This window comes from Cupressus sempervirens, chromosome 5, assembly GCF_028749045.1.
Source record: "Cupressus sempervirens isolate cs-2001-9-10 chromosome 5, ASM2874904v1, whole genome shotgun sequence".
In the NCBI taxonomy this organism is placed as follows: Eukaryota; Viridiplantae; Streptophyta; class Pinopsida; order Cupressales; family Cupressaceae; genus Cupressus; species Cupressus sempervirens.
Window position 1 is genome coordinate 311,752,062 of NC_143122.1, and position 27,818 is coordinate 311,779,879.

Genomic DNA, 27,818 nt, shown 5'->3' on the forward strand with positions numbered 1-27,818 from the left:
TGCAATTCACAATCAACCGATGCTAAACAATGAGACTCTCACCCCTATTTATCCTTTTCCTTCACCCTTCTAGAAGGAACTAAAACATTAATTAATTGCATTTACTAGAGGCTTCCCCCTTCCAATAATTAATGCATTCTCTAGAAACTCCTCCTTGGCAATACAATAATTAATTGTGTTTTTAGAAAATTAAATTACTAAAGGTTTCCCCCTTTCCAATAATTAATACACACTATAGAAGCTTCTCTCTTGTAATACAATAATTAAATTAATTAAATATAAAGTCACCTTTTAATTTTTAATTTATTTAATGACTTTATAAGAAATTAATTTAATTTCCTCTTATGCTCCACTTAGCCTTTGGAGAACGTGAAGGCTAAAAGATGGGGTCATTACATCCTCAAATGCCTCAAACAGAGATCAATGGCGTCCAAGACAAGCTTTTCCCAGGAAGAATGACAGAAAGATTCAACACCTAAAATGCAGCAGCTTGGCGTCCAGGCTAGGAAGTTACAAAGCCAACATTGCAGACCTTGCAATGCCAATCAACAGCACTTAAACACTATGCCCGACCCTTCAATCTTAGTCCTTAAGTACAAAAGTTTGCATTCCAACTGCTTCAGCCAAGAAACGTTGAACCAACAGTAGGGCAATTGGATGCCTAGCAGAAAAGTTCCAATTCTCAAACTTGCAATTGATCGCAAATTGTATCTCCAGCTAGGTTGAAAGCCTTTCCAGTCACAGATGCCACAGTTAGGAAAGAGCCAAACAATTTTCAGAATTCGATGCCAATTAAACCCTCAACACAATCGATATCTTTATACATTAATTCTTCAGACACTAAAACGTCTCTTAGCCACTCTTTGTACAGTTTGAGAGAACACCTATAATTAGAATAAAAACAATTCAACCTAACCACTTTACCTCAGTAGTGGTGGAAATCTTTAACCTTCAAACCCTTATACTTCAACAAGGGCACGAAAAACCACAAATTCAGAAATTTCACAAAGACAACAAAGCAAATAATATTCAATCAAATGATTCATTTGCTTCATGAAGCCATCTTTTATAACCCACTTGGCTTCACCAACAAACCATTAATTAGAAGCTTCCATTAGATTCTTTTAATAAATAACTTTTCTAGCACATGGCTTCATAAAGACTCTCGTCACTTAGAGGTTTCAACTTTTAAATATAACAACTCCTTGCACTTTTATATTTAATACTTGGCTTAGGCTTATAATTAATTAAATAAATGGCCTCTTCCAATGATGGCTCAACCCTCAACTTAAGTGAAATTATAAAGTCAAATAATAACTTTATGAAAAGTCATTTAATGATTTAATAATTTCGCCACCAAATGATAAATAACTCCCAAAATACTTATCCTTTAAAAATGTCATCTGAAACAAGAGCTGCTCCTATTATTTCCCCATGTGACCAAATGTGCTTTCCAAAAATAGAAAAGGTCTCTCTCAATCATCAGTCGACTTGCCATAAATAGAAAGTGCATGAAACTAAGCCCAAACAAAGACCAAACTAGAACATACTGAATTGCAAAGAAGACAAGACCTCTATCAACAATAATAGCCTACAAGGATCACAATAATAGGCTAATCTCTCGAATTTTGATGCTAACAAAAATGGGGACATTATAAATGAATGCTAATTGATTTGGTAATTGATGATTGCTTTTGTGGATTCATGATGGATGATTGCCAAGTGATCCTTAAACCCTTAGAACCAATACTTTATTTGCGAAAGGGTCACGACCTTTCATAAGAATTGAGTCACCACCCTCCATTTCTGCTTTCTATTAATAATAAATTATTTGCCAAAGTGATCTCCCTTGGAAGTCCTCAAGTGAAACGGTCTCCCTATTATATTTTCCAATGTGAGGGAGAAATCAAACCTTTTCATCATGTCTTCCCTTTGCAAGAGTGATATCCTTTCACAATTACCACATTTTGAAAGAGTAAAAATTGTTATGTTGCGCTTCCAACCGCAAGCACCAAATAACAAATAAAATATATGTATGCAAGCCCAGCTATCAGCAAGACTATTTTCATCATGCTCCAACTATAATCGAGAAAACTGTCTTAATTATAGGACATTATGATTTTCTAGCAAACAATTTCTTAAGCCAATAGAGAAGGCAGCGATTATCATTAATAAAAGTAGCACTTGAAGAAAACAAAAGGAGGAGATCACCCTGATATCAGTTTTGATAAAGGATTAACATATAAATTGAAGGAGTAAAAGAGATTACTAATGTCATTAGTGTGAAATTAAATAAAGAGTAATATCGAAAGGCAGTGACTTATGAGGAACGTTTGTCCATTCCTGGAGGAGCAGCAACTTCCCAAGGATCTTCCCTTCTCAAGAAGTCATTAAGCTATAAAATGGGGAAGACCACGATGAGAAGAAGGCATCAAACAAATCAATTTAACTCAGTACAATCTTCAGCAATCAAATGTATAGAACAAATTGTTCAGCAATAGCACCCATCCCAGAGAGCAGTGATTAGCATCCAAAAAGGGATAGGCCAAGTTAGATCTGTCTAAATCGCATCAGCAGATTCAAATTATATAACTTGCAATAATCTTATATTCTACATTTTTAATAGTATGAAATAGTTGAATCAATATTTTTTGTGTGCTAATGTGAAATGCATACTCTAAATCATAGTTGGAAAACTCACCTAAACCAAAAACTTGCCAAGGCCAGAAGAAAAAACCTTGTGAAAAACTTAACCAGTTTTTGGCAAAAACACGAGAACTTAAAAAATTGCTTAAATTTAATTAGAAATGCATTTTTTTTTGCGAAACTCATTGAGAAAATGCATCCAATGCTAAATGAGAACACAAAAGAAACAGGCCTATTTCAACGCAAAGTGAATACAAAATTGCATTCGCATGAGGAATGCCAATGGCTGGAAGCAAAATGGTAAATAGTTTTAGTAAATCTCAAAGTGAATACACCATTACAATTACATCTTCCTCTTCTCAGCATTAGTAAAAACTAAGGGTGAAGTAGAACTAAAGGGTCTAGTCCTAGAGGTTTGCACAAGGCATGATTGTGCCTCCTTGCTTGGTATGTTTGACTTAGGTTGTGGTTCATGCTCCATCTTGGCTGTAGCTAGCACTAGCAGTAACTCCTCATCCTTGTCATCCTCTTCAATGCCATCCACTATGAAGCCAAATTCACCCCCTCCTCCATAGCTTGGGATTTTTTGAATAAGAGTTTCTTAAAAAAATAGTGAAATGTTTAACAAAACTTGTCAAAAATAGTGTTAAATCTTGTTCTGACCCAAAATCATTTTAACTACTAAAGAATGCTTTTCTATTCAACTAGATGCAATGAAAAATATATATATATATTTTTAAAACATAGAAAAACAAATTTAAAAAAACAGTTTGGTAATCTATCTTTCTTCAAAAAACTACCACAAATCCACTTCCATCTCAAATCTGCTTCAAATCGATCAAAATCAGTTTGCAAGTCAAGAAATGATGGAATAAAACTCAATTGTGCCGTTTTTTGCCTTTATGCATAGGTGTTGGAGATTTTAACAAAGGTTGAGTTTCTAGCAAAAACTTGGCAAGTAGTCCTTCTATGCTCTAAATCATTAATTTGTCTATAACCTGCATGTAATCATGTAGAGAAGAGGAAATACAAGAAAGGGGAGCAAATACAAGATCACCAAGTAGACCACCTCAAAATGGATGCCCAATGTGCCTACAACTTTGGGGCCAAGAGGGTACGAGTTCGAGCTTGAGCTTAGGTAGGAGGGTTTCCGAGCACTCTGTTGGGATTTCCTGTCTAACCTCTATGATAGCTGGTTATTGGAGAAATCATGGTCATAAGACGATGGTAAAGTTGGCATGAATAGGGAGGGTAGAGATGTCCAATGTGCCTGCCACTTGGGGCGACGTGGGTATAAAGACCGCTCTTGGGCTTCATGTGAGATTGCTTTGGCATGATTCTCCATTCAAAACCTATTGGAATTGAATACTAAAAATGAATATAGATGTGACATTACTCATGTAATGAATTATGACGATTATACATTTATGTACTAGTGCAAGTAATAATCCTAAAGGAAATAATTGCATTTATGAATTATACACGCACACAATATTGTATATTGTTTTATGTGATTGCAGGACCTAAATCTAGATTTATCTTGTTAAGAGGCATTTTAGTTGGTAAAGTTTTATCTTTAACTATTTTACATTTCTCATCTTTATGAAAGTTGTGATTTTAGTGCAAGATTTAGGGTCCACCCAAGGGGAAATTACTTCATCATTTCTTCCCTATGAAAGAGTCACAACCTTTAACAATTACCACCCTTTGAAAGAGTATTACTATTCAACCCTTTTGAAAGAGTCACAACCTTAGTTACCGATTCGGGATACGAATCCGATTCGGGCACGTGAATCGGATCTGTGGATTCGTGATTTTTTTTTTTCCCGATTAGGATTCGTGGAGGATTCGTGAATATATATATATATATATATATTTATTTATTTCTCTCATTTATTAGTATATAGAATGCATAAAAAGGTCATTTTAGCACTAGAAAGCAAAAAAAAATATTTAAAAAAGTCATATTAAATAACTTATACTCACTTAAACCTATCGATCCTTGAGGATTCACGCTGGATCCTTGAGGATTCGTGCTTGGATTCATGCAGATCCGAGCAGGATCCTTGTTTTACACAGTGGATTTGTCCGGATTTGTGGGCCATGAATCCGGACGAATCCACTGTGTAAAACAAGGATCCTGCCTGGATCTGCACGAATCCAGGCATGAATCTGGATCCGGATCGGACCCGAATCCGGATCCAGCCTCTAGGGCACGAATCCGGTAACTAAGGTCACAACCTTTCACAATTATCACCATTTGAAAGAGTACTCTTCATTATTTTTGCCCTTTGAAAGGGACAAACTTTTACAATTATCACATGTAAGATCCCCTACCAATATTTCTCTCTAATTACCATAGTTACACCACCTTGGGGGATGGGGGCATGTCGGAACAGGGGGATAAGTTTCTGAGGGGGGATAGAGGCGCCTCAATTTTGGGACGATGGGGGATAGCTGGGGGAGGGGGGTGTATATACAGTATACTATACATCTGGTACTTAAAATGCTAGTTATGAAAAGATGTATAACAATATAAGACGCAAAGTTGTAAAACAGTAAAATAGTAAATTAGAATAACTAAATAGTTGAATATTGCATTGAACATTGAACATTGAACATGGAACATTAAACAATAAAATTTTAAATAGTCGAATCAGCAAATGAGAGAGTCCTATTATATTATAGATATCAAATGTATGAGTATCTAATCATAAAGATGATTACATTGAGTAGTATGATATCAAAACAAGTACAAACTACAAAATCAAAATCCCAAAATGTAGTGAAGGAGGCCTCTAATCATCCCTTGGGAGGTCGAATAACTTGTCATCACCAGAACTATCAAATAAAATTTTTTTATTTTTAAAATTGCACTCTGCTGTGACGGGGGATACCTGTGCATCCCTAGAGAGGTAGAGGGACATTGTGGCATCCCCCTAACTGCTTTAGGGACTCCGGGAAGTCCTTCCATTTCCAGTGGACAGTGGCAAGATGGGCAGCGCCACTGGGGATGCCAGAATGCCATTCCCGCATCCCCGGTGCATCCTTGTTCTAAGAACATTGGGGAGTTCCGGGGGGGGCGGGGGATGTGGGAATTTTGTCAAAACAATTGTCTTGCATGGGTTGTCCTGTTATTCTGATTTATTCTTGAACCAAATCACATTGTAAAACACACACTATGTATTGTAATTCCATCAAATAATTGTCAGGCGTGACAAAATACTGAATTGTATTTGCAAGAACTTTACTTCATCATGCTGTCATGAAACATGCTGGCAAAATATATAAAAAGTCTGAAAATGTTTCTACATGAGACATGGACATTATAGTGCATTCAATATTTGTTCTTGTTATTCAGAGGCATCATATATAATTCTTGTTGAACACTTGACCATCTAACTCGTAAAAAATTTAAACCAACAACTTGCAAACCAATAAGAAATCTGGGTTATGCCAATGCCCAAAAATGACTGATCACTAACAAATTTGTTTATTGACAGCACTGACACTTTGAACCAAAACCTCCAAATGCAGTTTGAACAACAAACTAAATCAAGATGAATATTGATGTGTAACTTGTTTGCAACTGGGCTATGAATATCAATGGATAACATGTAAATTCCTACCATTAAAATAGACAAAAACATTGTTCATGCACTGTAGCAGCACTGTTCATGTTACTACCATGACAATGTTCATGCATTGTTAATGTTACTATTCACGACACTACTCATGTTGCTGTTCATGACACTTTTTAGGACGCTATTAATGGCAGTGTTCACAAAACTATTTGTTAAATATGATTAGATTTCCTACAGATTTGTATTATATACATCTTTTCAAGTTTTCAGAATATAATTCTTACTAGTCTTTGTACTTTATCTGCAGGTAGTAATCAGAATATTGATAATCTTGAAATTGTCAAATGTGGAGGTGATGTTAAATCAATATTGAAAAATACTGAATATAAATTCTCAAGTCTGAATCTGATTTGGTGATACTCGATCTCCAAGAGGCAGAACATCAATTGATTTCGATGTCTTCCTTTGGGGATCAGATTTGCATTATTTACTCATGGAAGAGGCATCTTCCATGAGCGGACATGGCTCGACAAAGTGGAGGCATGTCCATTCATGCAATGCCTCTTGAATGTTCCTTTTCATTTCAGTTAGACACCTGATCTCTAATCGGTATTTATAACTTAACAAATACAAATGTTTTTCAAGTACGATCTGAAGTGATCTTGCACAAACAAATAAGCATCCGATCTGAATATAATCACCTATAATAATGCTCGATCGGGATTGTATATGGAACATGAAATAACAATATTCTGCAAGTAATAATCTCTAATAAATGCAGATCGATAATATTCTTGGAACATATGGAGTTTCAATCAGTTTTATGAATGATAATTGATTTTCATAAATAATGTAATGATATAAACAATTAAATATGTGTGTGTGTGTGCGTGCGCGCGCGTGCGCAACATGAAATTGATCATCATTCTATATCTGACCGAGGCTACCATTTGTTCTACACTCCCTCTTTGCTAGGGAAGATAAAACTTGACCAAGTATAGATCACAAGAATAGGCTCATCTATTGAGGTAAGAGATATCACCTCACTCATGATATCAATAGATATGATATGCTCAAGAATATCAAGTCACATAACATTCTTCATAAAATATCCAAATTATGGTATGTGTACCGGCATCAAGTCTCATGATGTTCTACCATAACAAATCATAGTATATCCACGGAAACATTATCCACCATGATTTTCTCACAAGGATCATAATGATCTTCAACCGATATCAAGTCTCATGATATCTATCAGAATGTCCAAGAGATACTAACTATCATGACATGCGCACAAGTCATTTGAAAGATCATCACCTTTCAATAATGTACACTAGCGGCCCATAAAGTCATTAAGTCACACACATGACAAAAAAAGCTTACACAGAGTCACCATAGATTCTCTCACGTGGTGTTGTTAAGGCGTCACACACATGACATCCACCATGAACCATATCAAAGGGTGGATTCTCCATAATTTCTCCTAGAGGCTGGAACAAGGGCTTTCACTTCAAACTTCTCTTTCACAAAGAAGAATACATTTGCAAGGGTACTTCAAGTTTCTCCATCTCAAAGAAGAATGCTACAAGAGATTGTACCTCAAACTTCTAACAAGGTCTTCATTGATGATGTGACTTTCTCTAAAATAGATATCAACCTAGTGACCTCCTCATCCACGATTACTTATGATGAAATGTCAGACTCCCTCTCAACCTTTTGACCTCCTTGTCCAAGGTTGCCTTTGATGGATTGTTTGACTCCCTCTAAACGTTGATTCTTCCTCGTCAAAGAACCAAAACCATTTTAGGATAAGAATCCTTCTTCCACTTTATAGAAGCTGATCTAGACATGTGACATCAAGTGAACCTTTATAGCGGCAAGCCGTGTCTTTATTCTTCAGTCTATATGACTTTCACATAGGATGCATTAGAAACAAATCTACTATGATAGGTTTCCTTGTCACAGTCACATGATTATTTGTTCAACGATTACAACTTTGTTCACTAGATCACTTTCCTGTATACAAATGTACTTGTCTGATTCCATAGTAACATGAGTGAATCTAATAAACTGTGGATTTATCCCTAGTTTTGGCTACACTGGACATTCATTCTAACGTGGCTCCCTTTTGAAGCTCCATGTAAATGTATCAACCTCTTGTCTTCCAAATTTACTTCTGACAGACCGTCAAACTCCCTTTGAATGTGAATTCCTACTCATTGAAGAAATTTCCTTAGTTTTCTTCACAATGCCACAAGGATTACAAATAGTTAACCAACCAACAGTTCACCTAAGCACCATCCATTGTTTTGAAATATTCTCAAAGTCAGCACTGGCATAGTAGATGCAAAAGATCTTATTGGATTGGATAGTTTCTCACCAATAATAAGATGACTATGTACTTCATCAGAGATAATAAGCCTTTAGCTGTCTCTACAACGTTGCATAAATGATTCTGTTTGATGTCAGTGCTTTCGTATGCCATTATTGAGTCAGAATATGGAAATCTTGACCTTGGAAGAAGAATCTTTTGACCTTCATGACCTTTTAAGATTTTCATAGCAAAATTGATACACGTATATATCCAACAGTTAGATATCGTCTGCAGACAACATATAAGGAAAAGCCTTGTGAAAGATAATCGACAACCACTCTTGGCTTTTCCGCAAACCATTAACCAGAGCATTACCTTTTAAGACTATCAATGTCTCCTTTGTTCTTGTAGACATTCTAAAACATTCAAATTTTGGAGGATCTCCATGACCCATAGGATTCTCTCTTTCCTTTTGGATTCATATGTGACATCACATATTCGGTGACACTTCAAACACTGGACAAATAAATTCTCATCACAATCTTGCTAGGTCTGAAATTCTGTACCTGGCCACTATTGTCGTTATTCTCTATGTTGGCCTCCTCACATAGTTCTATTAGGGGTTTTTAGTTCAGTTTGCATTTACCAATCAACAATGTCATTATCCATTGTATCTGCTTGTCATCCAAGTTGGCCAGTACACATTCCTGATTAGCTCTATGGTCCCTCTGACTATGACAATGAAGATTTCATTCACCAAGCATGGATCTATCTACTGGGTAAATGATGTATTTTCTGATATCAACACCATGCATAACATATACGAGAACAGCAACAAAAGTCACACTGTATCATCAATTTGATACTCCAAGATACCGTACTCGCAGATAATTTGTCAGATAACACCATAGCTTGAATCAAAACTTGCTGTCATAGTTTTGGTTCCAAATTCAATTGCATCTTTTTATATTTTACTCAAAAAGCATCTTGAAGTTCGGTTTCTACCCAAAAAAATTCAAATGCATAGAACAGTTAGTCATTGCCCTGGAAAGTGGCCAAACTTGCAACAACATTTGCATTGCCCACAAGAAGACCTGCCCTATTCTGAACATATGATTATTAGAGAGACCTATGCCAAAATAATATCCTCATGCCATTTTAAAGGAGTCGACATGCCAAAATAAATGGTCGTGTGATTTTAATGGTCTCACTTCCATGTCAATCTTTTCTTGTTACACCCAGTTCTTTCAATGCCATGACCTTATAAATGTAGATAGTCAGTTAGCGACAATTGCAACATAGTCTACAATCACATAGCACAATAACAAATTTATGCCTTAATATTGAATATTTCCAGTCCAAACTGTATTCCCACACATCTCCTAAGATTGTTATGACTTGGTTTCTTTCTGCCCAAAAACTCGTCAAGGATGATGCCTTCTTATGCTCAAAGCCCACGAACTTCAGTCAACACTCCAACAACTTATACAATATGTTCTACCAGCTTATTTTGCTTTTCCACTCTAATAACTTATTTGTCAATTGGAACTCCTGACACTAAACAATACTCATGTAATAACCCTTAGCCTGGTTATGGCTAATCAACCACAATTTATTCCTCAATTCATTGATTGGGCATCATGTGAAAACACTTGGGTAGCTAACTCTATATTGCTAATGAATGCAGTTATAATTGAATTTACTAATGCTGCATGTAACTCACATTAATCGTGCAACAAGTCTGGACTTTACAAACTAAGATTTATCAATTCTCAATAGGAAATAGCATTATGCTGAAAAAAACTTGTTTGACTTTGCAATATATAAAGACCAATCCAGTACTCATGTTTGCAGTTAACTTTTTCAGAACTATAGCTATATTGTAAAAAGAGAACATTACACTATTATTAGAGAACCTGATTTTCCAATGATCATTTCCAGAACAACGGATGGAAGACAATGTTCACATTAACTTCCTTCAACATGGAATGCTAAACTGGCATCAGCTATAACAAATCCTTTAAACGCAAGGATTGGCATTATTCTTCCAAGGCCCGACCAGGAAGAGAAATACCACAGCAGTATAGGAAACTCATGCCACTGTTGGCATTCAGATTTGCAAAATCAGATCACCTATGTCTGGGCGTTCACCAGCAAACTATTCAGAAAATTCCAAGCACTTACAGCTCATAGATGTCTGCAGCATTCACTAATTTCTAACCCCAGGATAGCAGAATTATGAACGCCTACAACAGTAAAAATAAAGGACATTCAAATCAGCAACCCAAATCACTGAACTTCTTCAACACCACAAGATCTTCCTAGCCACAGTTGAACAGTAATGGAAGATGCAAATAAATTCTCTTCTCACCCACAATAGATATAGTTGAGAAGTAATGACAATTCTGCTATACTTCAGCAACAAACTTGCAAAGACACCACTCAGATATCATACTCTTAGGAATGTTGCAAAGACAATAAGCCAAAAAAATTATTGAATAATTAGATACTTTTCCCTTCACAATGAGCTCATTTTTATAATCTCCAAATAACCTTTTGTTTCCAAAATGTAACTTCACTTATGAAGCTTCTCCAACACAACATCACTTTATAACATTCAATACTTGGCTTAGGCATATAATGTATTAAATAAATGCTCCCTTCCAATGATGACTCAACCCTCAAGTGAAATTATAAAGTTAAAATTTAAATTATAACTTTATAATAAGTCATTTAATGATTTAATAATAATTTGGCCACTAAAAATATAATAACTCCCAAAATACTCATCATTTAAATATGTTGTCTGAAATAGGAGCTACACCTATTATTTCTCCATGTGACCAAATGCACTTTTCAAAAATAGAAAGGGTCTGTTTCAATCAACACATGACTTACAACAAATAGTAAGTACACAAAACTAAGCCCAAACAAAGTCCAATCTGAGCCAAACAAAGACCAACTTGTGACTTACTAAATTGTGTAGAAGACAAGACCCGCCCAAGTCAGGCCACTACCTCCCCTCTTAATAACCCTCCCTTGGGTAAGAATTTGGGTTGAGGTACCTTGGCCTTGGAAGTCATATTGTTATTCTATGAGTGATTTGAGTTAGGGTCTCTTATATGGGTAGGTTGTCCTTTCAAATTGTTATTGATTGAATTTTCCATACTTTGGAGTGCTTGGAGAAGTACTTGATTAGATTTTTCCATTTGATTAATCAATGTTTGGTTGTTTTGTTCCATATAGGATCTCATTTAATTTGCTATGTTGCCCATGGTGGTTGTTTTTGTCCTTCCTTCGTGAGTTTCCATAGACTTCTATTCACAAGATCGTAGGATTATGTTCTAATACCACTTGTGATGTCCCCTTGTTGAATATGCTCTTTATTTGTTCCACAATTGTATATTGGTCACAAATAGATTATACTCCAAATGATAAATATATTTTTACACTTGACAATATATGAAATTCAGGGTTCATCTCAATAGGTCTACGATCTCTTGAACAACATATATGTATATTAGGATTCAGAATAGTAATTAATTTGTATAGATAAGGAAAATATTATATATCTGCCACACATTAAATTAATACACTTTATATTCCCACTTCTATTATTTTCCCCTCACTTCTTTATATCTCTTAAATTCCCTCACTAGGTTCAGTCTCTCTTTATTTCCTTTTCCTATCGCCTTCTATCTTCTTTCTCTCGACCCCTCTACTTACTTCCACACCCTTTATGTGATGTGGTTTTGTATCAACGTTTAGGTTTAAAGCCCTCCTTTCCGTCTAAGGTGTTTGACTTGGACTTATGCCGAAGTGGGGCTCATTCGTACTTTGATGACATTCCATATCCCTGTAGTTCCTCCAATATATTTTTCTCTTGTTTTCTTCGTTACTCCCTTCCAAACTGTCTGATCTTGATGCCAATAAGCTTCTGTACGATGCCATTGGATACTTCTCCTTCCATGTCTTATATCCTCCCCAAACATCACAATTGCTATTGATACCCATATTATGTGGCCCTCCAACCCGAGGGTGGTTTTTTAAAGTTTATTATATTATAAAATGAGATTTATAATATTTAGCAAGGATATTAGTAATTATTACTATTATTAGGAATACATATGGATAGAGTAGTATTATTGATTTTAATAGATAATGATTTTTATTTATTTATTAAGTGTGTGTGTGTGTGTGTGTGTGTGTATATATATTGACAATATTTATTGTGATCATTAAATGTTTCGAACAATCATGATTGTGATAATTATTCATAGATCTATATAAGACAAAACATTATGTATTTTAACATTACACTATATTAGTATAAATATTTAATATTTCTATCATGTATAGTTATTGGGTCTCATTTAGGGAGGGGTCATGATGTTCCTTATGCCTTGCTTAGTGCCAACCTCCAAAGAATTTGTATCACAATTTTGTAAACGACATCAAGAGAAAAGATGTCATTGAATAGGTATCCTAATTTTATTGGCCTATGCAACATTCTAATCGATTACTAGCATACAAAGGTTATTACAAGACAACTTGATAACTCTTCTAGAAATTCGACCCCTTCCTAATAATCACCCGTATCCTCAATGGTATGATGGATTACAATGTTGTCAGTATCATTGTGTGCATGGTCATGACACAAAGAATGGTGTATGTCTTTGACATTTGGTTCAGGACCACATAGAAAGAGGCACCATCAATGTAAATGAAAGGAAGCAAAAAGATAACAAATCCGTGTTAAAAGCAAATAGTGAATTTGCATATCTACACAAATCCATTTGCACCACATTCATAAAATTTTATCATGACATCCTCATCATCTCCTCCTTTATTGGGTGATAGTCCCTACGTTCATGATGACCAACACCTCGATTTCCCCATCGACTGGAGGGTTCTTAAGACAAACATCACTTTCACCCCTCTAGTTGATTAGTATAGCAGAGAGCCTTCTCCCATCTATGTCTTGACATTGATTAATAACGTCTCAGTTGGGGCTATCTTGGTCGACCATACTTGTCAGTTTGATGTAATTACAGAGGAGGTCCTCCTTGTCAAGGATTTGGATCATAGGAAATATGATGAGTGTGCTGCCACCATTAGGATGCATGATGGGTTGTCCGTTACCCCTCTAGGGTCCACCACTTTGATAGTCTGATTAGGACCTAGTGTAGCATTATCAACATTTGTTATGATTTTTGAGTAAGACCTCTTTCGGGTCAGTTGGGTATCTTTTGGTTGTCCTCCATGGGGGCTGCTGCCTCCTTGGTCATTCATAAATGTTTGAAGCTTCCTCATGAGGGCATCATTCACATAGTTTAGGATATTGGATCACCCCTTGGTGTCCCATGTGGGCTACTCTTTTGATCTTTTTTGGCCTACATTGATAGGACCCTTGTGTTTGCGACATGATGTAACATTCCTTAACAAAAATACAAGGTTAGGGAACTTGATCTGAAACTTGTATCACCTTCCTCCACTCAACCCTTTCATAAGGCTCAACATGCTTCGCCCTTTACCCCTTCTTCATCAGGGGCTTAGGGAAAGCACGTGCCCCATGGGAAGCCTCCTTGCTTGTCTCAAGCCATGCAACATCTAGCAGCATTTGTTTTGGCATCCACACCTAGTGTGGAAAGGGTAAGGCACTCGTGTTGCTAAAGGTCAAAGTGCGTCTTCCTTTCCCCATTCCCATCATAGTAGACATACCTCTCCTTGTTATTTATAACAAGGGTAAAATATCTCCAAAGACCACACCATCTACCTTGGTACCTTCTTCCCAACCTTTGAGGGTGTCCTTTGTTCTTTATATCGCCCATAGGGAAAAGAGAGGAAGGGCACCTTAGACTGAGTTGGTAGTGCTTGTTTCAGCGCCGCCTCCCACGCCATTGGCGAGGCCATCTTCTCCACTGATAATTGCACTAATGACCTCTCCCATGTAGTAGGACGCTACCGTACCCTCGTAGGCTTCTCATCCCGACCCATATTTGCGTCAGAACCAGCTTGTACATTTGTGAAAACATTGTCGATGGGAGAGGGCTTTGGCACATGACGCCGTTGTGAGGGCAGAGAGCATGTCTGCTACTTCTTTCACTTATGCTCTCACCTCCTTTGTAGCTACACCATCCTTTTGCCTTGCAAACTCATCCCTCACGTTTCATGTACTAGTAGTGACCATTAGCCCTCACACCAAGCAGATAGACCATCCTTCTGCCTTCACCTCTATCCTTAAAGAGAAGTTTTGAGCAGGGCCTTGTCCTAGAGTTTAGTTGTTGCAATTTTTCTCCAACAGACCCTCTTTTTTCTTTGGTCCTTATAGTGGAGCAAGTTCTGACTTCTCTTGAGTTGGTCTTTTGAAATGTTCTCTAGTCGAATTAAATAGATAATGTGTATTTTGGCTAGTAGGAATTTTATCAAACAGTTGTCATGCAATCAAATACTAAGCAAAAATATAGACTGAGCTGCCATTTGACTGTTTAATGATATTAATGCTTCAAATTTGATAAGTCAACAAATGCTACCGAACTTCAATCAAGTCGGAATTAGAACTCAGACTCAAACTCAGAAAACCAGTGTTAACATTTTATATTCATGATAGGAAAAACGATAACCATTAAGGTATTTGCTGAAGACAGGATTACTACTCCTTACAATATTAGCTAATGTGCAATATTAGAAAACAAAATAGGTAGATGAGGAACAGACCCGTATTAATGGCGACTACCGTTCATGGAGTTGGAGTGAGCAGTAAGAACCCAACTTGTCATCACTTCTAGGCGCTTGATCAACATGTTGTCTACCACTATGACTCTGTTAGACCACTCTGTATTGTTGAAGGGAGCTATCGCGTGCTATGGGAAGAGACAATTTCCATGCAGTTACCAAGTGCAAGAGATATGAAACATCAAGAGTACCATCCGTGATCACTACCAGTCAATATACCATGTCCTCGCAGTTGCCAACTATTACACATATTTTGTCCCGTGGTTGCCACCGATGTCGCTGCTATTCTCAGTATTACAACTGCCAATCAACCTTCGAATGATGATATTCTCGTGCAGGATAGTTACGTGGGATGAACTTATGCCGGTTTGAACATGTCAACTGTCCCATGAACCCACCGTATGGAAACCCGTTGCCAATGTATAACTCTAAGATGGTAAGGGTTACACTTACATAAAACTCCCCCAAGATTCTTCGGCATTGGGATATCTGCCTTTTGGATTGCTGTCCAACTTCAACTGGTGTCCTATAGATGCTCAAACCTTATGCTGACCAGTGTCTCTTCCTGCTATTCAGAACTTCCAACTTCTTGCCAAATTTCCAAATCCCAAATCAATCTCAAATTTGATAGTGCAAAGTGAGATACTAGGTTTATGTCTAGCCTCACACTTTTTCTCAATTGGTTTCATCCTTAGGAAAATTCTAGTCACATTCAAGCAACCTTTAGGATTTGTAAAATAACATATAATCGTGGTGTCAATCCCAAGGCAAAAGCTTTCTTAAATAACTTCGAAGTGTGGGGAGATACAAACATCTTAGCAATGTGGGATAAAAGACTGTTTTGTCTTTTAGTCACTTAAGTCATTTTGTCCTAAAGTGACTTTAAATAATAAAGTACTTTATCTTGCAATTCAATAAAATAAAGTGACTTAAACCTTAGGATTTCCCATTTAAATCTCCTCAACTGAAATCCAACTCCTGTGATTGGCTAGCATCCTAAATCACATGCCGTTAGCCTATTTGGATGGAAAGATAGACCAACTAGCCACCATTAAGTCTAACGCAAAGAAGGGGACATTACAGTTCTCCCTTCCTGGGATTGCTTTCCCTTAAGCAATCTCAATGCCGGATGATGTAAGATTGACTCACTTTCCCAAGTAGCATCCTCATAAGGTAAATCCTTCCAGTGAATCAGATATTCCTTGATGGCCCTGTTACACAGTTTTCTCTCTTTGACCTCTATCACCTCTGCTGGAACTAATACAAGCTTCCCTTCCTCATCGAGCGGAGGCAACTCCATGGAGGGTAGTGAATGCTGGCCAATCGCTTCCTTGAGACATGAAATGTGGAACACGTTATGAATTTTGCAGCCATCAGGTAAATCTAGCTCATAAGCAACCTCACCAACCCTCCTAGTAATGCGATATGGATCAAAAAATCTGGGCTGAAGTTTTTGAGACCCACTCTTCTTCAAGGAACTCTAACTGTATGGTTGGAGACGGAGATAAACCATGTCACCCAACTCAAAACTCCACTTCATTTGACGGTGATCAATGTACATCTTTTGTTGATTTTGGGTTTGTAGAATGTTCTTCCGTAGGGATCTAAGGATATCCTGCTGATCCTGTATCCAATCCCCTCCTAGAGGTGCCTTGCTATCCTACAAAGCCAGGTCTATGAACGATAGGGGCTCGCTGCCATAGAGAGCACGAAATGGAGACATCTGAATGGACATGTGGTAGGAGTTGTAACAATACTCTCCTAGGTACTGATGGAGCTCAAAATTCTTTTGCCTTCATTTAAAAAAATAAATAAATTGTTAGAGGATCCTAAATTCATAAAAGCATCTCATATCTCCTCATTAGATCCCAGCCAAGCCTCTAGTATTTTTCCAATTAAATCCCACATTGGTTTATTACACTCACTTCACTTAATTATGTACCTCTGTATCCATCTTAACTCATCTCTTACTCTTTGCTCAAAGGTTTTTGCTTAAACAACAATGTTTTAGATTCTACACCCTCCCATAAAACCGATCCTCTTAAATTAACCATGCCCACAAACATCTTGCTTGTGTTTTCCAAAGGATAAGATGCAATTGTTGGTCTTGATTGACCAAATCTAAGATGAAGTTTTTGCCTTGTTTTTTCTCCAAAGAAGACATTGTCATGTAGAAGACAATCACAACACTTGTCATTAGTTGGGGATAAGTTGATAAATATTATCTCACTCGGTTGATCCTATGACATGATTCTGGTTGGCAGTCACATGGATTGTCCTCAACTTGAATATAAGAGAAGGTGAATCAATCACCAGGCCATTTTGGAAAGCGAAACTTTGTATGAGGAAGGGGTCCAGGGATTTTATCACTTATGTCAACAATTGAATATGGCTTAAAAGAAATTACAAATTAAGAAATTGAATCTGAAAACTATGAACATTAGAATTTTTTTGTTCATTTAGCTTCTAGCTATTTTGAATTTTGTTTATTGGTGGAATGAGAATTGGGCATCAGAAAGCATTACACGTAGGTGACAGGTGTATCTGTTAATTGTCTCTGTTGTAAGCTTAGCTGCTTCTATAGTAGGCCTTATCTTGATGTACATCTATTTCGCACCCCGAGTGTCCTGTGGGGTCAATATCTTTCTTATCACATGGACACTAATACTCTTTCTATTAATGATCGACATCTCTCTACATCCAAAAGTTAATGTAGGGCCCATGAGTCCAGGACTGATATCTTTGTATACCGTTTTTCTTTGCTGGTCTGCATTGTGAACCTGATTCAGAAGTTTGTAATCATCAACCACGGCTAACTGGAAGGGGTGATTGGATAACTCTTCTGGTGGACACTTGACTTTGGCTGGGGCGGTGAGAAATGAAATTCAGACACAAAGCACTACTTTACCACTTGATTGAGGACTGGTGCCTGTGGTCTTTATCCATCATTGTATGGTTTTGTTCTATAATAGGGCAGAGGGGAGCTCTTGACGAATAGCAAGACATGCAAATTTTTGTTAACGCATGGTGGTAGATACCTAAAACAGTCGAATATCCTGTGCGTATCCAAAACCAACATGTGTCGTAAAAGTCAGAAACATGTTTCAGATTATGGAAGCATGAGTTTGAAGGAAGAGATGCCAGAGTCAAAGAATGAAAGGTTCAAGGAAGGATTTCCAGAAGTTATCGTGCGTGTCGGGCAGACAGAATTGACTATATTACTTGTACAATCGTGTTGTGGAAATATTAAAAATTTGAACTATACCCTTCCATATGCTCGCGGAAATAAAAGGCATAAAATATATGTCGATGGTATATGCAATTTAACTTATTAAGGGTCTTTGATTAAAGATTATGCAATGATTATTTTAAAAGAAAATGAAGAGGTGGGATTATAATTAAATAGAAAGGATTGTTTATTATTAAAAGGGGAACAACCTTTCATATTTAAAAGTCACGTCTCCTTATATATCTAAGATATAAATAAGGGACAAGTTATTTTTAATAAGATATATCCTAACATACATCCATTCACATATTGAAAAGAAACATTTTATATTTTATTATTGTATGGAGAAATAAGGGGTCTATTATGATTTTGTAATATAAAGTCCATTATTTTATTTAAAATAAAATAAAATGTCTTTTGTTTATTTTAAAATGGCGTGGAGATTTAAACTACAGGCAAATCGTCCTTCGTAATTATATTTTAGAATTCTGTATATGATTTTGATATCAGATAAGTGAACATGGTCAATTAGCATTTTGAATTTGATCATCATAGGTGTTGTGAAATATTAAATTGTTTTCGTACCTTTGTCTAGTTTGTCTCCTTCTCAACGGAGTTAAAATTCAATCTGGACTAATTTAAGATTGCATTATAATTGGTTTGTCGCATCTGGATTATTAAAATTATTGGCAATATAAGTGCATTGAACATTACGAAGTTGTACGTGAAAGTTCCTCGAAGTTGGTCTATCGCCCGGATTAACAAAGCACTGCTCTTTTGTTATTAAAGTCAGAAAATCTATATATTCCTTCTGCAAGCATCAAATTCATTATTATTCAAACATTATACAAAACATTCAATAATTATCTAGCATCCAATTTCATTTTGATCAAGTTTGAGGACTTTGCTAGCTGAAGAACTCCAAAAGTTAAAATTTGCGATAGAAAAGCCTTGAACTAGATAGTCAACATTTGAGGTAAAGGTTTACCTGCCTGGGTATCGCGGAGCTCGAAGTGCAAGGGTCACGGAGCTCGAAGTGCAGGGGAATCTAAGCGATTTCTGTTCGTTGGCCAAAATTTGATTGAGAGATCCTACTGGAGAAGTGGCAGGCTCTTGGATTTCCAATTTGCAATTTTAGGAACCAACAGGTACAACCACTTAAACCCAGGTTCTCTGCTGTCCTGCTACATAGCTCCGGAGATAACCTTCCACCCATTTGTTAACTATCTCAGTCAGTCTGTCCGTCTGGGGGTGATAACTCGTGCTGGGTGTCAACTCCGTACTTGTCAATTTGAACAATTCCTGCCAGAAAGTGCTAAGGAACTTGCTATCCTTGTCGCTCACAATAGTGCGAGGAAGACCATGTAAGCGAAAAACCTCCCAAAAGAATAACTCAGCTACCTAAGAGGCTGACCAATTTGCTACTATGGCGAAGAAGTGAGCGAACTTCGTTAACCTATCCACCACCAAAAAAATGGAATCCCTGCCCTACACCCTAGGCAACCCTGTAATAAAATCCATGGAAATACTCTCCCATTTCTGTGCCAGAATGGGGAGAGGCTGTAATAACTCGGCTAGAAACTCATGCTTTGACTTGTTTTGCTGATAAGTCTGGCATTCCCTGATATGCTGGAGGACATCGTCCTTGAGGCCCTTCTATGAGAATCTTTCCCTAACTTGACTATAGGTTTTGAAGAATCCTGGGTGTCCTGCTGATGGTGCATGATGTAGAGTTTCCATAATCTTACTTTCGATTTTAGATCCTTGTACGAGATAAATACTATCCTTATAGAAAATCACATCATCCATTACTTTATACTTGCTGTCCTAAAGCTGTCCATCCATAATCTGACAAGCTTGAGTATTCTTAGAATGCTCAACCAACAACTGAGACTTCCAATCTACTGAAATGTCAGATATAGGACAACATTTTGCTACTGAGGGCCTCTTGGAAAGTGCATCAACAACTACATTGTTCTTACCTTACGTACTCAATGTCAAAATCATAGGTCTGAATCTTGCTGACCCACTTTTGTTGTCTTTCATAGAGATCCTTTTGTTCTAGGAAGTAGCGCAAACTATTGTGATCCGTCCTAATTGTGAATTTGCCACCCACTAGGTACTGTTTGAACTTGGCTAGAGCATGCATAATAGCCAACATCTCCGTATCATAAGTGGAGTACAGTCTCTCGCTAACCTTGAGCTTCCTGCTCTCATAAGAAATCAGATGCCTATCCTGCATGAGCACTATGCTAATACCACTCCCTGAAGCATCACACTCAAGAACAAACGGTCGAGAGAAATCTGGTAGTGCCAAGACTGGGCATGTGCTCATTACCAGTTTGAGCCTATCAACGGTCTCCTCTACCTTAACTATCCATCTGAAAGCCCCTTTCCGTGTGAGGTCGGTAAGTGGAACCGCTACCTGAGAGAAACCTCTAGCGAACCTCCTGTAGTAAGAGCAAAGATCCATGAAACCTCTCAAGTCTGATACATTCCTCGGTGGTGGCCAATCTAGGATTGCTTGAATCTTTTCTTGATGTACCTTCACCCCATCTGCACCGATCACGTAACCAAGGTAAAGAATCTCGGTCAACCCGAACTCACACTTGGACTCCTTAGCAAACAACAAGTGCTCCTCCATGATATTGAGTACCTCATCTAGATGCTGCAAGTGTTCCTCCCAAGTTTTGCTGAAAATCAATATGTCATCAAAAAATACTAATACGCTCTTCTGTAGGTGCTTATGAAAAATGTGGTTCATACATGACTGAAATGTAGCTGGTGCATTAGTGAGTCCAAATGGCATAATAAGAACTCGTAGTGTCCATAGTGACATTGGAAGGTTGTCTTGTGCACATCCTCCTCGCGAACCCATATTTGATGGTAGCCCGATCTGAGATCTATCTTTGAGAAGTAAACTGCCCCATGTAACTCATCTAGTAGCTTGTCAATGCGAGTGATTGGGTACCTGTTCTTAATGGTCCTCTTGTTGAAAGCGCGGTAATCAATACACATGCATAAAGTGTCATCCTTCTTCACCAATACAACTGAAGAAGCAAAGGGACTGGAGCTAGGTCTAATGTGTCCCATGTCTAGAAGTTACTTAATTGTCTTTTCTATCTCCTTATAATGCTTGGGATGATGATAAGGTGTCATGATAATGGGTTTGGCAACCTCCAACTCAATGATATGCTCAAACCCTCTATTTGGGGGAATGCCTGGGGGTATATCCTCAAAAACCCCTTGTGCTTATCAAGCACCAGCTGAATGTCAACCTAAAACTGCTGTCCCGAGTCTAAGATAGCTTTAGAAGAAATAAAACAATGTGCTGCCCACTCCATATCATCATGCCTTATGATTGCCTCCATCCTGTGGGCTGAAATCAATCTGAGTTCACTCTCCAGCATAGCTTTGAGGATCACCTGTTTGCCATCCTGTAAGAATTCCTATTGGATCTTGTCATGATCAACTGTGCACCTGCCAATTGTCTGCAACCACTATCTACCCAACATGGTATCTAACCCATCCAAATCAAACACATAAAAATCTACCTCAAGAAGGAAATCATCAAAATAAATCGGAAGATCTGATACCTTCCCTGCGCATCTCAATCTCTCACCTTCTGCCACTCTAACCTCAAACTCGAGTATGTTGTCAATCTGTAATTTCCTCTTACTGACCCAACGTGAGCTTATGAAGTTATGCGAGGCACTTGTATCCAAGAGACATAAACACTATCCTCTAACAATTCCTTTCAAACAAACGAGGTGTCCCATGGGATCGCTAGAAAGTGATGCTATGATAGGAGGTTATCCCTAGGTGCCTTTCTTCTTCCTCTCTCTAGGTGTTTGATCCTCATTCTCCTCCTCATCACTGCCATCATCATCGCTGCCCTCTTGCTGCTCATCCTTCTCCTTTGAAAACACCTCTACATAATGTATATTGCCTTTGCCAAGGCATCTATGATCCGGTGTCCATGGCTCCTTACAAGTGAGCATAGCTTTTCTCCAGAGTTCATTTTGTGTCTCAAAGTCCATCCTGGGAGGTGTAGCCTTATGTTGATTTTTGTTCTTTTGGAATGAAGTGGATCCCTTGTATGTTTTCTTCGAGGGCTGTAATATTGAAGAGGGTGACTCTAGATCATGTGCAATTTTAATAGCATCATCTAGAGTGTTTGTTTTAAGTACCTTAACCAAACCTCTATATCTATCTTGTAAACCCTCGGTGAACAACATTACCTTACGCTGTTTTGACATATCTGGAACCATTAACGAGATCCATTGAAACTCGTCAATGAAACCATCCAAAGATCCTCCCTATCGTAATTGAGCCAAATCCTTGTAATAGACCTCAATATCTTTCCTATCAAAGCGAGTAATCAGCTTAGAGCTGAAAGTCTCATAGAACGTAATGAGACCATGATCCTGGGTAACTAACCCGTGATGCCACCAATCATATGCTACCCCTTCTAAGTGCATCATAGCAAATCTGATGGCTTCTGTCTCTAACATAGGTTTAAGTGTTAGGTAAGTATCTAGCTTGTGAATCCAAGGTTTTGCAGATGTCTTACTGCTGCCATCAAAAGTAGGGAGAGATAGTTTGTTCATAGCATGCTTTAAGTCTTTGTTTGGTGTTCTAGGTCTCCTATTCTGTTGCTGTTTATCTAACTCCCTTTTTTGATTTAGAAATTGGACAAAGGACATATTTTGTTTAATTGGATTAGGAAACAAATCCTATTCATCTTACATTGCCATAACATTGTCTGGTAGTAAGTTTGGTGCCGCTGGTGTTGCTACCTCTTCCTCTGCATTAAAAACTAGCATTAAAGGCTTGTTAGTATTTCATGTAATAGCTCGAGGTGATCTCGCTACACTACTACCTCCATTGTGATGGCTCGGAGCTCTCCTGTTAACAGGGGCTAATTGCTATATATTAGCTGCAAGTTGCTGAAGTGCATTAACTATGTTATTCTGCCCATCTCTAATAGCCGACAATGTTTACCTTACATCTCAATCCAGTTCAACTTCATTACATGCCATTTGAATGTTGTTTTCCTGTTCTGCCTATTCAATCTGATCAGCCTGTTTAGTCTATTCAGTTTGTTCACCTGTTGCAAAAATCAATTCCTCATCCACTGAATAACTATCCTCAATATCAATCTGCTTGGAAGACCCTGCTTGTTCCGGTTGGAGGTGATTAAAATTATAAGGTTTCTTCCTCATACCCCGCTGCCATTTTATTTCCTGTTTATCCCACAAGATGCCAAGACCTATAGCTCTGATACCACCAAAATGTTCTCTAGTGGAATTAAATAGATAATGTGTATTTTGGCTGGTAGGAATTTTATCAAACAGTTGTCATGCAATCAAATACTAAGCAAAGATACAGACTGAACTGCCACTTGACTGTTTAATGATATTAATGCTTCAAATTTGATAAGTCAACCAATGCTACTGAACTTCAATCAAGTCGGAATTAGAACTCAAACTTAGAAAACCAGTGTTAATGTTTTATATTCATGACAGGGAAAACGATAACCATTAAGCTATTTGGTGAAGACAGGATTACCGCTCCTTACAGTATTAGCTAATGTGCAATATTGGAAAACAAATTAGGTAGATGAGGAACAAACCCGTATTAATGGCGACTGTCGTTCATGGAGTTGGAGTGAGCAGTAAGAACCCAACCTGTCATCACTTCCAGGTGCTTGATAAACATGCTGTCTACCACTACAACTTTGCTAGACTAGTCTATATTGTTGAAGGGAGCTATTGCGTGCTATGAGAAGAGACAATCTTCATGCGGTTACCAAGTGCAAGAGACGTGAAACATCAAGAGTACCTTCCTTGATCACTACCAATCAATATACCATGTTCTTGCACTTGCCAACTATTACACATTCTCTGTCCCATGGTTACTACTGATGTCGTTGCTATTCTCAATATTATGCCTTTCAATCAACCTTCAAATGATGATATTCCCATGCAGGATATTTATGTGGGACGAACTTATGCCGGTTTGAACATGTCAACTATCCCGTGAATCCACTGTATGGAAACCCGCTGCCAATGTATAACTTTGAGATGGTAAGGGTTACACTTACATAAAACTCCCCCAAGATTCTTTGGCTTTGGGATGTTTGCCTTCTGGCCGTCCAACTTCAACTGGTGTCCTGTAGATGCTCAAACCTTATGCTGACCAGTGTCTCTTCCTGCTATTCAAAACTTCCAACTTCTTGCCAAATTTCCAAATACCAAATCAATCTCAAATTTGATATTGCAAAGTGAGATACTAGGTTTACGTCTAGCCTCATACTTTTCCTCAAGGGGTTTCGTCCTTAGGAAAAATCCAGTCACATTCAAGCAACCTTTAGGATTTGTAAAATAGCATATATTCATGGTGTCAATCCCAAGGCAAAAGCTTTCTTAAATAACTTCGAAGTGTGGGGAGATACAAACATCTTAGCAATGTGGGATAAAAGACTGTTTTGTCTTTTAGTCACTTAAGTCATTTTGTCCTAAAGTGACTTTAAATAATAAAGTACTTCATATTGCAATTCAATAAAATAAAGTGACTTAAACCTTAGGATTTCCCATTTAAATCTCCTTAACTGAAACCCAACTCCTGTGACTGGCTGGCATCCTAAATCACATGCTGTTAGCCTATCCAGATGGAAAGATAGACCAACTAGGTGCCATTAAGGCTAGCACAGAGAAGGGGACATTACATCTTTACCCCTTTTGCAGAGGTTGTCAAGGAGTCTTCTTCATCTATATCGCCACATGGGTCCCTTGTGAGCTACGAGGCTTGTATTTGACTCATTGGAGTATATTCTGGCATTGATGATGATCTTTACATGATCCCTCTCACTTGCTACAGTTGAGTTGTTGGATGACAATGTCGAGGCTTCTTCGTCCCCGACTCTAGTTGTTGGTGGGGTGCTTGGGGTTCCCATTGTAGTTGTAATACTGCAATCTCAACCTCCCTCCCTCTCTGAGCAAGAGTGGGATGACACAATCTACTGGTAGACAACCTATGAAGGTAGTACCTACGTTTGCATCTTTAGATTACAATATGTTTGCTTGTGTTTTGTAGAGCTATTCCTTCTCGGAGTACATACTTGGAAATGAGAGTTTGTTTGTTGTGCACCTTTCTTTGTTGTCTTATTCTTCTATTTGTCATGTCTTGATCTTTCAATATTTGGAGATGATGCAAAGTGTTAGGGGCATTTAGGCTATCCTTATATGTTGACCCAAATTTTTTGTTTTCCTTTGTCTTCATTTGTTATTCTTCAGGTCTGAGGCATGGTTGGTAGTGATGAAATATCTCTTGAGAGCTTGCATATGTTGCTCTTCTGAATTCTGATACTATTCCATTGGATTCCCTTGTCCTTGTGTAGATGTTGTGAAAATCATGTATCATCCATCAGGAAGTGACATTCCATGGCAACATCTCATATGTTGACATGCTACAATGTCTTTTCTCTCCTTAGAATGTCTCGTTCCCCTCTAAATAGTATGATCCATTCTGGGTGGGGAGCTTTCATATCTATGTTGATTGTCTTTTTATGTAGCGATCATCTTCTTTCTACATCACATGTTTTTATTGCAAATCTTGAATTCTTGATCTCAATGTCTACCTTTGTGGGGACCAATCCACTATCTTCTTGTCTTAATCTTTCCCTATCATACACCTAGCTAGCTTAAGCTACATGTATTGGTGTGATCTAAGTCACCCTATCACATGCCTATTTGGTTTTTCTACGTGTGTCAATGCATGTCTAAGCCACCTATCACATGCATATTTAGTTTTCTCTACACATGTCAGCACAACATTTCAAGCCTACCTGTCAAATGCCTTTCTAGGTTTCACTGCACATGTCAAAGCACTATCAAAATCACCCCTATGATAGGGCTATCTAGCATAACATAACTTACCATCCATCAATGTCCTATTGATGGTCTTTGGTCTACAAGATCTCTTCATCATCTAGCATGCTTTTTTGTAGTTTGCATGTTGGGTGTGGCCCAACAACAATTTAGGGCTTCCTAGTTGGGGGTAATCCTATACGACAAAATCTCCATAGATAATTCAAGTTATTTTTTCTTACTTTAGCTTACATCTTTTTGGATATGATATGCTTACTAAATCTAGGGCAAAATGTAATGTCACAAATTTGCACCTCAATGTAACTTTCCATTTCACAAAGCCTCTATTTTAGTTTAAGACACAAAATTCTACATCACTTTCTATGCTAGCTCATCTTAGCTATGTCTCTACTTGTTTAGAATCTTGGCCATACAACCTAGATGACACTAGACATGTGTGCACTGCGGAGATATTTGTGTGATGCACACTCATTTGCCAATTTGTAGACGGACAAAGTGCCATTGGAGTGTTACAAACTACCACATGCAATTGTAACACCTGATTCTACGAGCCACCAATGTTGCAATTCGATTTTCTCTATTATAATATTGTTTTTGGAATTTGATCGGTCTTTTACACACTATTCATTTCTAGGCATTTTTCAAGGCACTCACCATACACATGTTTCTTGCACACTTCATTTTCACAGTTTGCTCATTGTACTCTTGAGTTTACATTGCATTGGACAACTTCTAATATCTTGGTTCAATCGTCTTCATCATTTGGCCCCCATCTCTTTGAGGGGAATGTTTTCGGTTTGCTCTTGTTGGTGTTCTTGATAACATATCAATCCTCTTTATTTATTTCTATTAATATTATTATGTCTATCATTTATATATGGTTATCTATCACTGCTTTTGTGTTTAGATGACTATTGTAGAAGTGGAAACACCAAAGCAGGGGCCAAACTCAAGTAGGTCTACAAACAACTACCCAACATTTTTCTTTGTTTTTGCGTGTAGGTTTGTGGAGAGTGTATTTAGAATATTAACTTTATCAACCCTTGAATCTAGCGTAGAATCTTCCCTTTCCCATTCATTTCATAATGCATTCATATATGTTTTAATATTCTATTGTTGCATTTAGGTTTCTAGTCATTAGTGTAGTATTATATAGTTTTCTTTGAATTCTTAGCTGATTTTCGTACTCTATCCATGTAGGACAAATGTGCATTGCACTGGCTTCCTATATCTGTGTCGTCTTCCACAACTCATTTTGGTGTCCAGGGCAGTGAGCTTACAGATTTCTGAGTTTGGTCTTTGAGGCTAGTTCTTTCATTTCCCATAATTGAAATACTTGCATCTATTAGTTTCTTCAAGTTATTTACGCTTATTTTTTCTCAGCATTCCAGTTGTCTAATTTTTTTTTACTATAT

At 37.6% G+C, this 27,818-nt stretch overlaps 1 long non-coding RNA gene across 1 annotated transcript in view; it reads left to right on the plus strand.

The window, feature by feature from the left end:
• LOC149555882 (uncharacterized) overlaps positions 1–27,818 on the plus strand; it is a 75,999-nt gene that overhangs the window by 11,195 nt on the left and 36,986 nt on the right. Inside the window, exon 2 of the long non-coding RNA XR_016364577.1 lies at positions 27,604–27,707. This is a non-coding gene — a long non-coding RNA (uncharacterized LOC149555882). The remainder of the gene's footprint in view (positions 1–27,603; positions 27,708–27,818) is intronic.